The sequence below is a fragment of the Armigeres subalbatus genome, chromosome 2, assembly GCF_024139115.2.
Source record: "Armigeres subalbatus isolate Guangzhou_Male chromosome 2, GZ_Asu_2, whole genome shotgun sequence".
Lineage (NCBI taxonomy): Eukaryota > Metazoa > Arthropoda > Insecta > Diptera > Culicidae > Armigeres > Armigeres subalbatus.
In genome coordinates this window covers 335,170,549-335,178,625 of record NC_085140.1, presented here as the reverse complement: position 1 = coordinate 335,178,625, position 8,077 = coordinate 335,170,549, and the positions used below count along the sequence as shown (strand labels likewise).

The 8,077-nt window shown below is 38.4% G+C and overlaps 1 pseudogene; it reads left to right on the top strand.

The window, feature by feature from the left end:
- Positions 1-5,261: 5,261 nt before the first annotated feature.
- LOC134216968 (uncharacterized) lies at positions 5,262-7,863 on the top strand (annotated as a pseudogene).
- Positions 7,864-8,077: the final 214 nt, after the last annotated feature.

The following is an 8,077-nucleotide window of genomic DNA, read 5'->3' as shown; positions in this document are numbered from 1 at the left end:
TATCACCCAGCGATGAATCGATTCAATAAGAATAAAGAGTAATCGATTAGTTACTAATCGATTATTCGGGATTTTACGACATCCCTTATAGCGTATGACGTTAGATTTGCATTGTGTGAAATGATTGGATGAAGAGCACATTTTCTGCAGAAAAATAGCTTCACGCTGCACTTCATTTGACATTAACATTCAACAGCGTGGTATGCAGTGTGGTGAAATCTCAATTATTATATAAATATCAGTTGAAAATGTCGATTTATGAAATTTAGAAATACTTGTTTGGATACACGTGGAGACAGATATACGCATATGAAACTACAGACCAGATATTTTAAATCCTGTGGGGATTTCCTTGCCCCAATTCGCCCCTCTGTTGCATATGAAGTCTTCAAATATCACTATTTTCGACCTTAAATCGCCGATAACAAGTCATGTTTGAAAAAAAAACATCCCTGGTATCCAGGTTTGACAAAACTCCTCAAACTCGCTAGTGTTAAATAAAATCATCATCAGCAAAATGCTGCGTTCGCATCCTCACGAGGCCCAAACAAGCAGAGTGAGGAAGAGCAGAGCGAAGCAAAAACTCAAGCGAGTGTGGCGTCGGGTGGAAGAGCACTCATTAAGCCTAAAAAAAGTTCACGATTTTCGTCAAACGCACCACTGTGCGCGGTTGGCAGCCAAGTTGGTTGCGACGAGACGGGACGCAATGAGAAAACAGAACTGTGCAATAAAAATCCTATTCGACTAGATGCTGATGTCATACACGGAAGATTGGGAATATCCATTAAAAGGGTCCCATTTACCCATTTTTCATATCAGTACCAAGTTGTCATAAAATGGGTATTTTTCCAGAAACAAATAAAGGGTACTTTTACCCCAATGATGAATACATGTTCTCGGATAGGAAATGGGTAAATTATCCCCATCAAATTCAAAACTGAAGTCGTCGCCATTTTCGTATGCACGTTCTTGCATTCAGCAAAGTTTTTTTTTTGTATTTGCACGAGTTTGTTAAACTTGCGATTGAAAAAGTTTTGTTTCGTTGCGGCGGATATTACTAATTACCATGGATAAGTTGAAGGAACAAGTTGACGGAGCAACATTCCGTAAATTGGAAGGTAAGCTGCTTTAAAAACTATCAACACACTCCTCCGTTTGCAGCTTTTGTATTCACTACCTTTTACAACATATCCGAATATATAATCGCCTACAGGGTTCTCTTGTCCTGTACCGGAATGTGCTGAAGCCGCGCCAGGAAATCTGGACGAGCTGAAAGTGCACCTTAAAAGTCATAATTTGAACACAAGCAGAAAAAATTCCATTCCTTTGCGGTGCTCGTGCGGCTCTATACAAAATTCATTTAAAACGTTAAGGGCTCACGTATTGAAGCACCATTCCCAAGCATCATCGTCCGTAAAGGATCCTCTATTGGAACACCAACCAATGGAAGTCGTTGAAGAGTATGACGAGGAAGCAGCAAAGAGAGAAAACGAGTGGTCCGTCAAGAATCCGTTCTTTTTCGGTGAAAAACCTACGAAAGAAGACATTCGTGAAATAGCTTCTAAAGCGGTTTCAAAATTGCGTTGTGATCTGGCCTTGACAGAAACAAAGGTCAAAGTGTTCATGGAACTATGTGATCAGATCCTGTCTTCCTATCAGCGGTTCTCGGTAGGATTAGTTGCAAATTTTCTAGCTTCTACGGGAATGAATAAGAATGAAACCAGTAGAACTCTAATCGACGACTTGGAAATTTCCAATATTTTTGAAGATGTCTCGAATCCTATGATGAATTTGTCCTATCTCTCCGGTAAAGTAAAACGAAGTTTACCAGAACCAGTGGAAATTGAGCTAGGGGTACGAAAAATAAGTAGAACGACACGATATCAGACAGGGAACAAAACACGGTGTCATAAGTTTACTTCTGTGCAAAAAGTTTCAAAAATCAAGGATAGAATGAACTATGTTCCTATTAAGGATACTTTGGCCTTAATTTTCAGTAATCCAGATGCCAGAGAGATGCTACAACAAGAACATGGTTCTACTGATAGTGTAATGCGTGGCTTCAAGGACGGATCTCTTTTTTCAAACCTAGAATTTTGCAGGAATCATCCATTTGGAATACGGTTAGTTCTACACATCGATGACGTTGAGTATTGCAACCCTCTAGGCTCGCGTAGGGGCAAGCATAAGCTCACTATTATTACTTTCAAAATTCAAAACTTCAACCCTAAAATTAATTCGGGTTTAGACAGAGTTTACGTAGCATTGGTAGTCCCTTCAAAGTGTGTTAAGAAATATGGGTTTGCAAGAATATTGAAACCAATGTTGCAAGATTTAATGGCGTTAGAATCTCAGTCCGGCATTTTGATCCCAATCAATGCAACCGATAACTTCACACTCCGTGCATCTGTTGTCCACGTGCTCGGAGATACTGCTGCGTTTCATGAGCTATTTGAGCTCATGCCTGCTCAATCCAATATTTTTTGCCGAGCTTGTTACATTTCAAGATGCTCCTTGCATGCTGGTAACTTCGGATTACACCATCAGCTCCGCACGCGTGAAAGCGTTACCAACGATCTGCTGGCATTACAGAACGGAACCTCTACACCAGCCAAATGTGGAATAATACAAGCACCAGCTTTGCATGTTTTGAGAAACTTTCACTTTACTGAGAATCTAACCTTTGATCCAATGCATGACGTTTTAGAGGGTGTAGTTAGCATGGTATTGAAAAAAATCTTGAATGACTATGTAAATGTTAAAAAACTAATTACAGAACATATTTTGAACAAACGCATTGAAAGTTTTGACTACGGTCTAGCAGAAGTTAAGGACAAGCCTAGTGCAAACTTTACAGCGAAATCTCTCAAAAGTAAGAATAACTCGATAAGCCCTCCTTAGCCGTGCGGTAAGACGCGCGGTTACAAAGCAAGACCATGCTGAGGGTGGCTGGGTTCGATTCCCGGTGCCGGTCTAGGCAATTTTCGGATTGGAAATTGTCTGGACTTTCCTGGGCATAAAAGTATCATCGTGTTAGCCTCATGATATATAAATGCAAAAATGGTAACCTGGCTTAGAAACCTCGCGGTTAATAACTGTGGAAGTGCTTAATGAACACTAAGCTGCGAGGCGGCTCTGTCCCAGTGTGGGGATGTAATGCCAATAAGAAGGAAGGAAGGAACTCGATAAGCCAATCGGCTTCACAAATCTGGTTACTCCTACGCGCTTTTAACTTTATTTTTGCAGATATTGCTCAATCTAATTAGGGTAAAATGTGCAATAGTGGACCCCCTAGTAGCGGAATTTTGCTCTTCCTGTCATAAGGCTTAGAAATTTTCAACATAGTAAATCTGCTTGATATCTAACAACAAGCTCTGCATCCCCTCTCCACGATACATACATAAAACCCCCAAATACACGACGTTATTCGTTGAAAATAACATTTTAAAGTCTAACTGAATTCGCCCTATAGTAGACCCCCTGGGGGTCCATAATAGGAAATTGCTTCCCTATAGTCGACACTTCATTTGATTTTCATGTCCCGTTTCGGGACGTTCTTCTTCCCTATTATAGACCCCCTAAAATATTCCTATAATGGACACTCTCGTGTTTATTTTTTATAGAATTGTAGAAAATCATCTAATTTTACTTTTCATAGCATTTCCAATGCATGTAATCAAATCACAGGACTGTAAGGTAGGTTCTTCCGATAGAATTTCATAGCAAAATGTTGACATTGTGCAGTAATAATGCAAAAATGGATGGAGGGTCCACTATTGGTTGGGGGTCCACTATTGGGCACTTTACCCTACCTCGAAATAGTATCATGTTTACTGAAAATAACTTTCTATGCATTCTCTAATGTACTCACATACGAACAGATTAATGATTTAGATTCAACCATAACTAGATTCTACTACAATTATAAATTATGTTTTCCACTCACCAAACCTATCAATAAAGTTCACCATCTGGCCCACTACCCAACGGTTATCAGACAAAGCGGCCCTATTGTAAACATGGCATGTTTGCAGTTCGAGGCTAAGTATAAAGAATTGAAATCTCTTACAAAAACATGTGGAAACTTTCAAAATCTTACTTACAGTTTAGCAAAAAGAATAAACTTCAAACAAACTGCTAAAATTATCGACCACGACTATGAGGTAGATCAAGCTATAGTCAAGTCATCCACTGTTACTCAGAAGAAAAATCTTGAATGCTCATTTTTACTGTTTGATTTTCCAGAAGATGTAGAAAATGTACAATGTATGACCATTAACGGTGTCACTTTTCGACCAGGGCTTGTAGTGAAATACCAAACATGTAATGATCAGAGCTACGGCATACTTAATAATATCTTGAGAATGAATGAGCAATTCACAGTCATTATACAAGTACTAAATGTGATCGAATTATGTGAATCACTTCTGAGTTACAAAGCTGAAATACTAAATCAAACAATTCGAACATCTCTTCATAAAATATCGACAAAAAAATGTTACAGTTTGTGGAGACTATGTAACACAAATGACGAATATCTTTACATCAGTATGAAATATAATGATTAAATTTACTCAAATACAATTTTTTTTTTCTTTGTGATGTCTGTTGACAGACGGCTGGGACCAATCATGGTCCATCTCGCCACAAATACAATTTTTAAAGTAATATTGTTGATATCTCGGTATACATTTGTAGATTGAAATCGAAAAATATATAGCAATTATAAATAACATCGAATAAGGATTTTGTTAACATACAGTTAATAAATATGTTTTGCTAGTTTGAATTTGTTCAACATAGAGTGTTAATCATATCTAAGATACACTAGCCGTTCGATAACTGCATCGTCTTTACTATTCAGCTAGCGAATACCGTTCGTGTTCATATGCACTGCCACAAATCTTGATCTGCTACCCTCACTTAGGTGCCAGCCAGAGTAAATGCGACGAGCGACGCGACGCGACTCACTTAAAGGAATAACAATTATAATCAATGAACTGTTTCTCCCTTACGCTCAATGCCCACGCTGCGTGATTTCAACGCCGCGTCGACGCTATACATATGCATCGACGCCACAACGTTTTTGTTATCGTACCGATGCACATATCGTCTATTTCATAGCTACGTATGAGTTACGTGTTTATCGAGATTACGACGTTATTATTTGTTAATCTAGTATTCCGGTATTATTTATGTCTCTTAAATTTTCGTTGCCAATAGCTCAAAAGTTTACAAACAATTAGTTGATGCACGTCAATACGCGGCTTCTGGAGGAGATCGGAATCGTTGAGAAGGGTCCACAGGTTCTCATTTTAAGTGTGGCGGCCGAACTAAAAGAAGCCCAAGCAGGAGCGCATTCCATTGCACCAGAGCCATCGACATCTCAAAGTGGACCATCGCATAGAGCACTTGTTCCTTCTTCTGAATCAGTAACAGTAAGTATTCAACTTAATGGCAGTTATTTACACTATTAAGATTCCCCTAAACACATACGACGCGACTGTCGCTGTCGCTGGGTGACTATCGCTACGTTCTTGCAAGCATGCAAAGATCCATTGACACTTCCATGTCAACGCGACAGACAATCGCAGTCGCCAAGTGCCAAAGACAATCGCGATTTGTGTGTTTCGGAGAACCTTTATAGCGAGCTTTACAGTTTATATTGATATGAGTCCAATTTCTTTAGCTGCGACAAAATTTGGAACGAGATGCTATATGTCGAGGTATTCTGTATAAGAAGATTGATGCTGGAATTATACCAAACCACAAAGAGTTGTTGTCCATGGTACGCACGCTGTGCAATGGCATGGCATCGAAGCTATTGAATGAGAATATGTAAGTCAGTAATTTATAATCATCTTTAGGGGTTGTTCAAAAATGATGTCACGGCTTTTAGGGCTCTCCCCCTAAGATTTTGTGACAATGCATATACTACCGTGAATCGTATATTTGTCCCATATGAATAGGAAACCCAGCAAAGATGGGACAGCTATGCGATTCACGGCAGTATACAAGGTATACAAAAAAGCGTAGTGGACGTCATATTTGCAACGCCCCTTAGCGGAAATTGACAAATGTTAAACATCTGAAATCCTCGCGCAAGTTGAATTCCCATCAAGAATGCACAGGGACGAGGACTACAGCAGTTGGCAAATTACCATACCTACCTTGGTTCATGTTATTGAAATTATTGCTATTAGAAGTGTCATTAAGTGCCTCACAATCTCTTATTAGTGTAACATAACATAGAGTTTTTATTTCAATTTGTTAGTTTGCCTGCTTGTAGCTTGTTTACACATTTATAAATAACATTGTGATTTTTATTTAAGCTACCCGTCTACTGAGGAGAAAAAAAATTTGGCGAAGAAAATTATTGAGACGTTTCCTTTACTGGCCGCCACCAAATTGATCGACAACTCCCCGGATTATGTAAGTATATTCAAAAGTACAAGAATCCTGCATTAAACTAAATTTAACTCTTGCTACTAATTTGTGATGAGATTTAAAAAAAAACTTCACGTAGTATCTAAAAATAAATTGTACATTATCCTAAAAAGAAATTTCGAAACCTTAATTAAAACATAAGACGAAATAATTGGTGGAATTAGACTGAATTAGGCAACAATAATGTCGAAAAAAATCAGATTCGTACTTTAATAGATTTCCTTATTTCTTTTAGTCATACTTTTTCTGGAAGAACGCTGGGAAAGGACCAAACCACGAACACTCCGGACTGATTCACACACATATGCGGAACAGAGCAAAAAAATTGAAACCAGAGAAAAAATTCATCCACAAAAAGAAGGGCAAAAAATTTGCAACGTTTCTGACGAAATTATGGAACTGGCGGGTGAATGTTCTCAGAAGGATGGAACTGCTGCCAATTTCAACGTTATCATCAAGTACATGGAGCAAACACACTCACTTTATCTTATGATGATTCAGAACAAAAAAGGATTTCAGTTGATTCTACAAACGTTCCCAAATTTCAAATCATTCTATGGAGTAATGGTAAGTTCGTTTTTCGTTTGATTTTGAAAATATCAACATCTGTCGTTCATTATAGATACAAAAAACTTATGAGCGTATTACACCAAACTATGATCGCGATTGCATCCTTGCGCGAGTTTTCGCTAGAGGGCTGATGTTCGAGCAAGACATGTTCGTAGGAGTACAAGACGGTAAATATAGAATTATTACCTAATAATTAGTCAAACATAACGTACCATTATACCACCTACAGATAACCTTCGGGGATGCTTGCGGGTCATGGTGATGTTGACGCGCAGAGGAGTGAAACACCAGAATAAAAACATCGACAACAATCTAAATATAGAGCATCAGCTTGCATCGGATCTGATTCGTTTTGTACAGGTAATAATAATCAATTCCACCTGTTCATAACATTCCTATTTAAAGGTTCATCCATTCCAGGAAACAGAATCGTCCATTGGTGAACAGCTTGCTAGATATGTCGCCTATTTCCACGAACAGCATGCTCCTGTTGCCCCTCATATCATCTGCAAAGGAGCAGAATATTTTTTGTTTATTGCTGGCGAATTGATCGAATGTGGAGAGAGTTCAGTGCAAGCGTTGGATGTTTTCTTCAAATGCTTCATCGTCTTTGACATACCGGTTCCATCTCCGCTACAAAAATTGCATGATCTGGTCGAGATTTCATGCTATAAGGTTCGGAAACATAGCACGAGACAGTCCGTTAACAGACTGTGCGGAATGCTATTGGAGTCCTGCAAGGCGGAAGAGGCTTGATTGTGCTCGAGTATTACCGGACAATATGACAAAAACGTCACCATCAATGTAAAAGTTAAACCAAGCAATAACATGCTTTGGATTTCTGATATCGCTGAAATCTATTTTTTATAATAAAATAAATTGAATAAGAATTGAAAAACAGCAGCCTTTTTATTTGTATTTACAATGAATAATTCTGATGACCTAACCTCAATCCACAATAAAAAGTTTATCAAAAAGCGTTTTTTTTACCCATTTTATGATACAAAGCCGAGTGTTAAAAATACCCATTATTTGAAGTTTAAGTCGAATACCCATTAAT